Source organism: Bufo gargarizans, chromosome 3 (genome assembly GCF_014858855.1).
Source record: "Bufo gargarizans isolate SCDJY-AF-19 chromosome 3, ASM1485885v1, whole genome shotgun sequence".
Classification (NCBI taxonomy): domain Eukaryota; kingdom Metazoa; phylum Chordata; class Amphibia; order Anura; family Bufonidae; genus Bufo; species Bufo gargarizans.
Window position 1 is genome coordinate 50,893,649 of NC_058082.1, and position 13,384 is coordinate 50,907,032.

A 13,384-nucleotide genomic window follows, 5' to 3' on the forward strand; every position below is an offset into this window, starting at 1 on the left:
TTTTTTTATAATTCCTAAATGCTATCTTTTTGTTTTTAATGATTTTGGCCACTTCTGCTGAGTACCACAGTGGTCTCTTCCTTTTTACGCTTTTACTGACAAGCCTAATGCAATTTTCTGTTGCCTTCAATAGTGCCACTTTTAAGTAGTCCCATTTCTCCTGGACTCCAATAAAAAATGTTCCAGTCTGATAGGGACTCGTATACCACTAATCTAATTTTAAAGTCAGTTTTTCTAAAATCTAAAACTTTTGTTTTTGTGTGGTGTGACTCAGTCACTGTACTTATAGTAAACCACACTGACTGGTGATCACTAGATCCCAAGCTTTCCCCTACAGTAATATCAGATACCAAATTCCCATTTGTGAATACTAAATCTAAAATGGCCTCCTTCCGGGTTGGCTCCTCCACTACTTGCTGTAGACATAATCCCAGTAGGGAATTTAGAATATCTGTACTTCTGGCAGTGCTAGCTATTTTGGTTTTCCAGTTTACATCTGGAAGATTGACGTCTCCCATAATGATAACTTCCCCCTTCAATGTCATTTTAGCTATTTCCTCAACTAGTAGATCATCTAATTCTTTGACTTGGCTAGGTGGTCTATATATCACACCTACACGAGTTACCTTATGATTATCAAGCTGCAAGGTAACCCAAACTGACTCTAAATTGTTCTCGCTAACTTGTATCAAATTAGATTTTATGCTATCTTTTACATACAGGGCCACCCCTCCCCCCGTCTTGCCTTCTCTGTCTTTCCTGTATAGAGAGAACCCTGGTATTGATATATCCCAGTCATTACTCCCCTTGAACCACGTCTCAGTAACAGCCACTACATCTATATTCTCAGATGCCATTATAGCCTCAAGTTTATTGATCTTATTCCCTAGACTGCGAGCATTTGTAGACAAGACTCTGAGCTTGTCATTTCTTAACCTTTGTGCTACTGGCCTCTTCTGGCATTGTTCCGGGGGGCTGTTGGACTGCTGGATTATCACTCTTTTGCCCCCCTTTCCTAGTTTAAATGCTTCTTAGCAAATACTTGGAACTGTTCACCGAGGACATTCGTTCCCTTGAGAGAAAGATGCAAACCATATTTCTTGTACAGTTCTTTTCCATTCCAACAAGAGCTAACATGAGACACAAAGCCAAACCCTTGGTTCAGACACCATTCATCAGCGTCAAACCAGATGTTAACACGTGGGGAACGGAGTCCTGCAGCGGCGGAGTATAGCAGCTAAAACCTAGCAGCAGGGAGCAAGGAAGTATGCTTCTCTCCGCAGCTCCATTCACATGGGGCAGTCTGCCCATAAGGCTACCAAAGACGGTAAACCCTTTAAGTCCCAAATTATCCCTTTAATAATTGTGTGCTACTGATCAATTATACACCAGGAAGCTCTCATGCAGAACTTCATGGACTGAGAGTAGAGGACATACTTTGGAAATGCCCTGTTCTTTTCTTAGTTACAGTTATATGCAACCCAAAGGCTTATTTGTGGGTTGATCCCCAAAAAAGCCATCAAAACTCTTTATTTTATTTGATTCTTCATATTTAGGGCATAAGTAACATAGATGTAGCTGCAGCATGCCTCAGCATCTGTGTGAGAAAGTAGTAGAACTTGGGTTCTGACACTCCCTGGGCCGTGAGGGCATGGAGGAGGAGGTCGCACCTTTTACTCCCTTCAGGGCACACTATGGTTTTACTGTCTGATGACGGTTGAGGTGCCCTTGGTGTTGGTCGATTTAAGATGCAAGGCAGGGTCCTGTGGTGCAGCTGTGCATGTGGGTGCAGTGTAGCAGTGTGGGAAATAATCAAGCCAGGCTATCAGCAAAGAGTTCTTTATTGAAGATTCAAGTTCATTAAACACAGTTCTCAGCAGGCATGGACGGGCAGTCCTTACACAAGTGCAATTTGTCACAGATAACAAAGTTAACATGGCTAGAATAGGAGTGAATAGGTATTGTTTTCATTTTAGACCTATAATGCTCACACTGCAGTTCGCTAGCTGGAATAAAGGGATGCAATATTAGAAGGTTAGGTGAGACGATGCAGCCTTCAGTGTGAGACTTGTTGCACCTTTTTTGGACAGGTTGTCATACTCACTGTACAAATGCTCCAAAAATGTCCTCTGATGAATGTGAAAATTTACACAGGTGATTAACCTGCACTCCAGGTGCTATGGAGGATAGAGGTCCTGATCAGACACCAGCTCTCCACAGACTTCACCATGCATCACCTTGGCATCTGCCATAATTCTTTGCAATAACACTGGAGCTGTCCTTCACTTTGCTATCTAGTTCTTGACTCTGGCTTGTTCAGTCCAGAGCAGGCTCCATCTAAGCGAGCTCCTTTCACCAGGTTAGGCAGAGCTAGACAGACCCAAGTTAAACCTAACTTCTCCTCCCTTATGGGGAAAGAGTAAACAAAACAATCAAATGGGCTGTAGGTTAAAGCCTGTTAAATCCACACCAGTCTTTTACATGAAAATGCATGCATTATACAGCAATACACGTTTAATCACAGTTTTGACCTTACAGAGCATATACATACAAAAGCACATACAAATCTATTTGCAGCCAAAGTGGTTGCAAATGGGTTTTTGGAGAAAGGAGGAAGGAGTCAAGCTAACTCCGAAACGCGTCTGGTAGGACAATTCCATGAGACTAAGGACGTACTGAAGCGCTTCAAGTCGACCAGGAGTAATGGAATTGGTAATCACAACTTGGTAGAAAAAATTGAAAAATTTTTAAAACTCATCAGCCGCAGCAACATCTGACCTGCCTGCGTGATTGAGTACCCGTGCAGGAACTGAAGTCTACAAAATTACTGAGACTGCACTTCCACAACTGATCACCGTGGATTACCGTGGATCCCTGATTTTATCTCCTGGAGGATATACCGCAGCCTGAATAACGCATCACACGTGGGACGCCACGTGAAATTCCAGCACAGTCGGCACAAACCTACAGAACTGTAAGTAACAAAAGTGCCGAACGAGTGTATACACAGGCAGAGCGATCTGTTGCATTGTCAACTAACGGTAAAAGAAACTGGAGTGATTGGCACTCTGACTATACGGCATTCAATCTATGACTCTTGATAATACAAACCTGAATATACCAAGTGTATTGGACACTATCAGTAGTAAGGAACTTGACCATCAGGATATCCTTCCCATAGGATCACACATGTGTTGTTACATTTTTTAGTGATACCCATTTTTAGAGGAATTTAAGTCTATATAGCATATTGTTTAATAATTTTATAGGTATATTTTTTTGTATTAGATTTGACATAAACAAAATAAAATATATAACTATCTACTATACTCTCCTGTGTGACCTCAAGTGTAGGTGTGCCCTGCTACACTTTCTATTCACTAAATTCCCTTGAAGATTGGGTGTAATCTTCTTGCAGGTGCACCCACTCCATTTTTTGCCTAGGAGGTGAGCCTTCTCTAAGCATTTTGGGAAATAATCAAGCCAGGCTATCAGCAAAGAGTTCTTTATTGAAGATTCAAGTTCATTAAACACAGTTCTCAGCAGGCATGGACGGGCAGTCCTTACACAAGTGCAATTTGTCACAGATAACAAAGTTAACATGGCTAGAATAGGAGTGAATAGGTATTGTTTTCATTTTAGACCTATAATGCTCACACTGCAGTTCGCTAGCTGGAATAAAGGGATGCAATATTAGAAGGTTAGGTGAGACGATGCAGCCTTCAGTGTGAGACTTGTTGCACCTTTTTTGGACAGGTTGTCATACTCACTGTACAAATGCTCCAAAAATGTCCTCTGATGAATGTGAAAATTTACACAGGTGATTAACCTGCACTCCAGGTGCTATGGAGGATAGAGGTCCTGATCAGACACCAGCTCTCCACAGACTTCACCATGCATCACCTTGGCATCTGCCATAATTCTTTGCAATAACACTGGAGCTGTCCTTCACTTTGCTATCTAGTTCTTGACTCTGGCTTGTTCAGTCCAGAGCAGGCTCCATCTAAGCGAGCTCCTTTCACCAGCTTAGGCAGAGCTAGACAGACCCAAGTTAAACCTAACTTCTCCTCCCTTATGGGGAAAGAGTAAACAAAACAATCAAATGGGCTGTAGGTTAAAGCCTGTTAAATCCACACCAGTCTTTTACATGAAAATGCATGCATTATACAGCAATACACGTTTAATCACAGTTTTGACCTTACAGAGCATATACATACAAAAGCACATACAAATCTATTTGCAGCCAAAGTGGTTGCAAATGGGTTTTTGGAGAAAGGAGGAGGAGAGGAAATTCCAGGTTGCTTTCAACTCCATTTTAATGGGTGCTCTGTGTAGACAGGTAGGGTGCATGTAGTCCCCCTCCCTCCTAATAGAGTTATCTAGGGACATTTGTTCCACACAGGGCCTTGTAAAGACGACCAAGCAAGACGACGACCTGTCGACCACAAGAAGTACTGGCCGACGGTCTTTTTTACAAGTTTGTCTCATGCTACCATCAGAAAGACCGTTCAAGTTTGCGTTTAAGCATTCTACATGGTGCGCTTTTATTTTTTATTATTTATTAAGGTGCTTTTCACCAGTAGTCTTAAAATATAATATTAAAGGTTATGTTTTAACGCCCTCTTTTTGCCCATCTTATGGGGGGGTTTTAATATAGTGATATGAACCCACGGGATGTGGTCTTCACATGCTCTACAGTTTTAGCAAATACAAGAGAAAAAAATATACTCAAGTCATGAAAATAGCATGGAGCCATAGGACGTCCTCTCACAGGTGGCTATGGTGGTGTCACACTGCACCTGAAAGGGCCCACATTTTTTTCTTTGCTACTGTATTTCTTCAAATGTCTCTTGCCGCTGCAAGTCCCTTTTAAAAGAATAATAATAATTTTTTTTTAAATTTGACCTACAGCTAACTGTACCTATAGAGAATTCCATAATCACCTGCTCCGTTCCAGCTCCCTGGCTCTCTTCATTGGTCTTCTGGTCCCTGTCTATCAACTTCCACATGGACAAGGTCACACGCGCCACTGCAGCCAATGGCCGGGTGACGTATCTCCTAGTGGCACATGATTCAGCAGTCACATACTACTTGGGGACATGCCACCACTGAGGCCAATCATTGTCTGCTGCAGCAGCACGTCGCCCCGTCCATCTGGAAATTGACAGACGAAAAGCTCCACAATCACAAATACAAGAGACTCAATAAAATGAATGGATGACCATGCTATCCAATGGCAAAGCTGTTCAATGCCGTGTGCCATACTTCAAGTCAGAGGAGAACTTACTTGAAGCCCCTGGGCCCTGATTCAAGAGAAGTAATACGTCCCGCAAATATCATGTGCCATTTATAGTATATTACTAGGCTCGTCTTATGTGGTTGAGAGGACTATTGGAAGAACATTCGGGCCTCATGCACACAACCGTAATTTTTTTCCATATTTTAAAACAGACAGCACACTGACCCATACATGTCAATGGAGCTATGCACACAACTGTTTTTTTTTATCTGTGTGCCCAATTACAGAATCACATGGCAGGTCCTAATCAGTTTTTGCAGATGACACTACTACTTCCGTTGAGGGACGTAAGAAAAATACATAATGCACTCTCACAACCAGCACTATGGCCGGTTGCGAGAGTGACTGGTACCCCTGAGTCAGGGGTGAGCCCAGGAGATTGGCTTTGTTCAGGAGGACGACCAGAACCCTGGGAACCTGAGGCCAAAGGGCCAGCAGTAGGGGTGACCGCCACCTTGGTGGAAGAGGGGGAGAAAACCCTGCGTAGGGTAATGGTGGAAGACGTGCTGGAATTGCCACCGCGACCTGAGTTGGCAGACCTCAACGTCTCCGGGGAGAATTTTGGTACAGCCCAAAGCCGAGACCCAACCCTATCCCGGGCTTGGGAGAATGTGGTAATAGTTGATGGGGTACTCCAACAACCTTGGGCTGAGTCGATGTTTCCCCATTTTGTGACCAACCAGAATATGCTATATCGGGTAAACCAGCTGCGAGGTGAACCCGTTGAACAGTTGGTGGCACTCCGGGCTTATCGAAAACTCGTGTTAGAGTTAGCCCACCAACATGTTCTCGGGGGTCATCTGGGACTGCAGAAGACACAGCACCAGATACTACAACGGTTTTACTGGCCCAGTGTGTTTAGAGAGGTGGATGACTTTTGTAAGTCTTTCCCGACCTGCCAAACCACTAGCCCCCAGCATCTGTTCCGCAGTCCCTTAGTGCCGCTCCCGATTATCGAGGTACCATTTGAGAGAATCGCACATGTAAGATATACGTTTTTCAAGGATACATTTTTTCGCAGACCAAATATTAGATATGACTGTGTGCATAAAGCCTTACAAATATAAAACCTGTATAATAGAAGACATGGCTCATATCTAACGTGATAATTATTCATCGGATGTACGCCTCGCTACCACAGGTGGACTCCCCTGTAGAAATTATTTTCCTGCTTTCTGCCAGCTTCACCGTACAGCAGATAATACCACTAAATGACTTTTTTGCATGATAATAGTCATATGTTCTCATGGAAATATATGCAAGTGGATTGAGACTGAACAGCATGACAAGTGCCCAGTAATTTTAGTGAGGAAAGAAAAAAAAAAAAACAGAACGAATACAATGTTAAATCCAGAGCCTACTTCAATCAGGTCCTTGTGTAATAGAAGCTGACATCTTTTTAATTATGTCATTAAGCTTCAATGCCTTTTTATTTCCATAATTATCAAAGGTTTTCTAAATTGAATGTGCTTTTCTCTCCTGCAGATTTCTTCGGAGCATCTTCTTAGGGATTTCACAGAGCTCGCTTTTACTTTCAATGCAAACACTAGAGAAAATGCAGTGAACTTCTAAAGAAGTAAAGTTTAGTTGTTTTTTGTGGTTATTTGTCCTCTAAAGCTGACTTCAGTGCTGATAGATCGCGATTGCTTGTCCAGATTAGCAGCCTTTATAAAAAGCAGCCACCATATACACAGATCACTTGTTTGATCCATTGAGACATCTACGGTAACAAAATGGTCACTTACAACCGACATATCAGCATCGATTGCAAAATTTATTGGACTTGATGACTAGTGTGTCAACCCCAGAAAATATGATTTTTCAAAAACTAGGCAAAAACTCTAAATGTTAGGAGACATTTCTTACTGTCACATAGTTACTGTCTACTATAACGGCGGCTTGCAGTTGCTATGTCAACCAGCCCCGCTGAAAGTTGGGCTGGTTGACCTATGAGGGAGCAAGGACACCGAACCAGTCAGGCTAGGCGCCAGAGTAACATGATTCCTGAGAATGGGCTATTTATAGGGAATCTGTCACCAGAAAGACCCTACTGAGCTAATTACATGTTCACACTGGTCACCCTGCCTTGTTTCAAAAGGTTTTCTTAAAGTTCATAAGCATTGTATTAGTGTGGAAAAGCAACTTATAAAATGTACCGGCCAAGTCACTGAATACAGATGGCAATCCCGCCAGACTCGCTGCTACAGCCTGCCCCTTCCATCACATCCAGCACATCAGCGCCTGGCCCTGATAAATCTCACATAGACGAAGAGGCACTTCATCGGCAGCTAGGAACCAGACATGCACAGTGAGCACTTGAAGTCAAGGTGTGTACACCTCCGCTCACTGCGCATGTCTGGTTCGCAGCCAGGGATGAAGAGCCTCTGCGGCTGCGTGAGATTTCATCTCAAATTTCCAAACAATTTGAATCCCTGAAGACAGAGAAGAAGGCATCTGCCACCAAAAAGGGATAATGTGTGGGCAGTGCAGAGAGGCTGTTAGCACCGGCTCCCATCCGTTTACCCATAGCCATAGATGTCACTGTCACATTGACAGCTGGCGTTAAAGAGTAGAGTTGAGTGAATCGAATCCAACAAAGTGGAATTCAATCCAAATTTCAGGATAAGTTTGATTAGCCCCAAAGTCGAATTTCCTCATGCTTCGTGGTAGCGAATCGATTCAAACTGAAATAGTGTAAAAAATTAAATAAAACCTGTTCCATTTGCTCGCGACGGGCCGGCCGCCGCCATCTTGATTGAAGATCCCGGCCAAAACCGGCTGGCGTGACAATGTAATCTCGGGCCGTGCGAGATTTCACACCAGGTGTTCAAGCAAGATGGCGGTGGCCAGCCCGTCGTGAGCAAACGGAGGCGGTAAGTATGATTTAATTTATTTATTTTCTGTTAATTTTGCACAGTTTTTACTCTTAGATGCCGCAATCATGTATAAAGGCGGTATCTGAGGAGTAGAATGATGGGGAGCAGCACAATCGTTGCTCCCTGTTATTGCACCCGCTACTTATAAAGAAATGCGCTTCGCGACAAAGTAATTCGTAACAAAGCGATTATTATTTTTTGGGGTGAAATTTGGCGAAGCAGCAGAATTGAATTTTGAAGAAATTTGCTAATCTCTATTAAAGAGCTTGAAAGTACAATCCTAGGAGACCTTGAGGGTCATATAAGACTTTTCGGGGCAATCTGAGCACTTTTTATTCATGTCGCATTTATTTGTAACTAGGGATGAGGGAACCCGAACTGTATAGTTCGGGTTCGTACCGAATTTTGGGGTGTTCGTGACACGGACCCGAACATTTACGTAAAAGTCTGGGTTCGGGTTCGGTGCTTTCTTGGAGCTTTTTGAAAGGCTGCAAAGCAGCCAATCAACAAGCGTCATACTACTTGCCCCAAGAGGCCATCACAGTCATGCCTACTATTGGCATGGCTGTGATTGGCCAGTGCAGCATGTGACCCAGCCTCTATTTAAGCTGGAGTTACATAGCGCTGCACGTCACTCTGCTCTGATGAGTGTAGGGAGAGGATGCAGCTGCTGCTGTTAGGGCGAGATTAGGCAGGGATTTACTCATCAAAAACACTTAATGAAGTGATCGATCTACAGCTGTGAATCATTCAACTTCTGCTAGTTAATTGCTCATTGTTTTTAGGCTGCCCAGACCGTTTTTCTGTTACTTTTTTCTGGGGTGATTGGCGGCCACTTTGTGTCTTGTGGTGCGCCAGCACCACAATGCCAACAAGTCCATTTAACCATCAATAGTGTGTTGTTGTTTTTTGCTATATCCTACATCAGGGGCTTGGCTGTGCTTGCTATTTTATTGAGGTTTGAAATACAATTGCCAAAATAGCAGTACCCTAAATCTGGTGTTTCAGCTGTGGCTAGCCAATTGTAATACTGTCTGCTGTCTGGCAAAGGATATATTTTGTTCTGGGTTGAAATTCAATTCCCAAATTAGCAATTCCCTAAATCAGTGGTTTCTGCTGTAGCAGGCCAAGTTTAAATCTATCCATAAAAGGGTATATTACATTGAAGGTGCTGATAGGGTCATCCTCAATAACTTCACATGCTACCGTGCATTTCCAAGTCTAATTCTGTCCGTAAAGGGATACCTGTCATCCAGGGCCTAAATACTAGGCCTACAATTTATATTCAGCTAAATCTGTGGTTACTGCTGTGCCTGTATTAGTGTAATACGGTACCTAAATAGATAGCCAGATAGTGTTAGGTGTCTGTAAAAAAAGGACTGAATTTGAATTCAATACATTGGGCCAAATAATTTCTTCTTATTGTGGTGAACGGTAACAATGTGGAAAACATCTAGAAAGGGACGCGGACATGGTCGTGGTGGTGTTAGTGGACCCTCTGGTGCTGGGAGAGGACGTGGCCGTTCTAGTGAACCAACTACCTCAGGTCCCAGTAGCCGCCAGAATTTACAGCGATATTTGGTGGGGCCCAATGCCGTTCTAAGGATGGTAAGGCCTGAGCAGGTACAGGCATTAGTCAATTGGGTGTCCGACAGTGGATCCAGCACGTTCACATTATCTCCCACCCAGTCTTCTGCAGAAAGCGCACAGATGGCGCCTGAAAACCAAGCCCATCAGTCTGTCACATCACCCCCATGCATTATCTTATAATATAGTGAGGAACCGCACTCTGTTCAAGTGTGTCACCAGTGCCGATCAAGGGCTTATTAAGCCATTTATCATGAGAATGAAGTATTGAGGCACTCAGGTTATTCTTTTTGCAATTTAAATGACGTTTATTTCATAAATTAATCTCTGCATCATCCATTCGCCCGTGGTATATATGGGAGCATTAAACAACAGAATATTTCTGACCAAACGTTTACGTCACGATGGACCTTCGTCAGTGGTCATATTATCTGAGTGATGTATGGCTGTATTCTGGGGCCCTGCATCCAGCGCCCCAGAATACAGCCATACATCACTCAGATAATATGACCACTGACGAAGGTCCACCGTGACCGAAACGTTTGGTCAGAAATATTCTGTTGTTTAATGCTCCCATATATACCACGGGCGAATGGATGATGCAGAGATTAATTTATGAAATAAACTTCATTTAAATTGCAAAAAGAATAACCTGAGTGCCTCAATACTTCATTCTCCTCACCCCCGTGCATATCAGGGAAACTGTCTGAGCCTCATTTTATGCAGCAGTCTCTTATGCTGTTTGAAGACTCTGCTGGCAGGGTTTCCCAAGGGCATCCACCTAGCCCTTCCCCAGCGGTGGAAGACATAGAATGCACTGACGCACAACCACTTATGTTTCCTGATGATGAGGACATGGAAATACCACCTCAGCACGTCTCTGATGATGACGAAACACAGGTGCCAACTGCTGCGTCTTTCTGCAGTGTGCAGACTGAACAGGAGATCAGGGAGGAAGACTGGGTGGAAGACGATGCAGGGGACAATGAGGTCCTAGACCCCACATGGAATGAAGGTCGTGCCACTGACTTTCAGAGTTCAGAGGAAGAGGCAGTGGTGAGACCGAGCCAACAGCGTAGCAAAAGAGTGAGCAGGGGGCAAAAGCAGAACACCCGCCGCCAAGAGAGTTTGCCTGCAGCTTCAAGGAGTTCCCTGGCGTGACAGTTCTTCAAACAATGTGCTGATGACAAGACCCCAGTGGTTTGCACGCTGTGCCATCAGAGCCTGAAGCGAGGCATTAACGTTCTGAACTTTAGCACAACCTGCATGACCAGGCACCTGCATGCAAAGCATGAACCGCAGTGGAGTAAACACCTTAAAAACAAGGAACTCACTCAGGCTCCCCCTGCTACCTCTTCTGCTGCTGCCGCCTCTGCCTCTTCCTACGCCTCTGGAGGAACGTTGGCACCTGCCGCCCAGCAAACAGAGGATGTACCACCAACACCACCACCTCCGTCACCAAGCATCTCCACCATGTCACACGGCAGCGTTCAGCTCTCCATCTCACAAACATTTGAGAGAAAGCGTAAATTCCCACCTAGCCACCCTCGATCCCTGGCCCTGAATGCCAGCATTTGTAAACTACTGGCTTATGAAATGCTGTCATTCAGGCTGGTGGACACAGACAGCTTCAAACAGCTCATGTCGCTTGCTGTCCCACAGTATGTTGTTCCCAGCCGCCACTACTTCTCCAAGAGAGCCGTGCCTTCCGTGCACAACCAAGTATCCGATAAAATCAAGTGTGCACTGCGCAACACCATCTGTGGCAAGGTCCACCTAACCACAGATAGGTGGACCAGTAAGCACGGCCAGGGACGCTATATCTCCCTAACTGCACACTGGGTAAATGTAGTGGCGGCTGGGCCCCAGGCGGAGAGCTGTTTGGCACACGTCCTTCCGCCGCCAAGGATCGCAGGGCAACATTCTTTGCCTCCTCCTCCTACTCGGCTTCCTCCTCCTCTTCTTCCACCTGCTCATCCAGTCAGCCACACACCTTCACCACCAACTTCAGCACAGCCCAGTGTAAACGTTAGCAGGCCATTCTGAAACTCATATGTTTGGGGGACAGGCCCCACACCGCGCAGGAGTTGTGGCGGGGTATTGAACAACAGACCAACTAGTGGTTGCTGCCGGTGAGCCTCAAGCCCGGCCTGGTGGTGTGTGATAATGGGCGAAATCTTGTCGCAGCTCTGGGACTAGCCGGTTTGACGCACATCCCTTGCCTGGCGCATGTGCTGAATTTGGTGGTGCAGAAGTTCATTCACAACTACCCCGACATGTCAGAGCTGCTGCATCAAGTGCGGGCCGTCTGTGCGCGCTTCTGGCGTTCACATCCTGCCGCTGCTCGCCTGTCTATGCTACAGCGTAACTTCGGCCTTCCCGCTCATCGCCTCATATGCGACGTGCCCACCAGGTGGAACTCCACCTTGCACATGCTGGACAGACTGTGCGAGCAGCAGCAGGCCATAGTGGAGTTTCAGCTGCAGCACGCACGGGTCAGTCGCACTGCGGAACAGCACCACTTCACCACCAATGACTGGGCCTCCATGCGAGACTTGTGTGCCCTGTTGCGCTGTTTCGAGTATTTCACCAACATGGCCAGTGGCGATGACGCCGTTATCAACGTTACAATACCACTTATATGTCTCCTTGAGAAAACACTTAGGGCGATGATGGAAGAGGAGGTGGCCTGGGAGGAGGAGGAGGAGGAAGAGGGGTCATTTTTAGCACTTTCAGGCCAGTCTCTTTGAAGTTACTCAGAGGGAGGCCAGGTACAAATGTGGCCAGCCAGGGCCCACTACTGGAGGACAAGGAGGACGAGGATGAGGAGGAGGTGAGGGAGGATGAGGATGAAGCATGTTCACAGCGGGGTGGCACCCAACGCAGCTCAGGCCCATCACTGGTGCGTGGCTGGGGGGAAACAGAGGACGATGACGATACGCCTTCCACAGAGGACAGCTTGTCCTTACCTCTGGGCAGCCTGGCACACATGAGCGACTACATGCTGCAGTGCCTGCGCAACGACAGCAGAGTTGCCCACATTTTAACATGTGCGGACTACTGGGTTGCCACCCTGCTGGATCCCCGGTACAAAGACAATGTGCCCACCTTACTTCCTGCACTTGAGCGTGATAGGAAGATGCGCGAGTACAAGCGCACGTTGGTAGACGCGCTACTGAGAGCATTCCCAAATGTCACAGGGGAACAAGTGGAAGCCCAAGGCGAAGGCAGAGGAGGAGCAAGAGGTCGCCAACGCAGCTGTGTCACGGCCAGCTCCTCTGAGGGCAGGGTTAGCATGGCAGAGATGTGGAAAAGTTTTGTCACCACGCCATAGCTAACTGCACCACCACCTGATACGGAACGTGTTAGCAGGAGGCAACATTTCACTAACATGATGGAACAGTACGTGTGCACACCCCTCCACGTACTGACTAATGGTTCGGCCCCATTCAACTTCTGGGTCTCCAAATTGTCCACGTGGCCAGAGCTAGCCTTTTATGCCTTGGAGGTGCTGGTCTGCCCGGCAGCCAGCGTTTTGTCTGAACGTGTATTCAGCACGGCAGGGGGCGTCATTACAGACAAACGCAGCCGCCTGTCTACAGCCAATGTGGACAAGCTGACA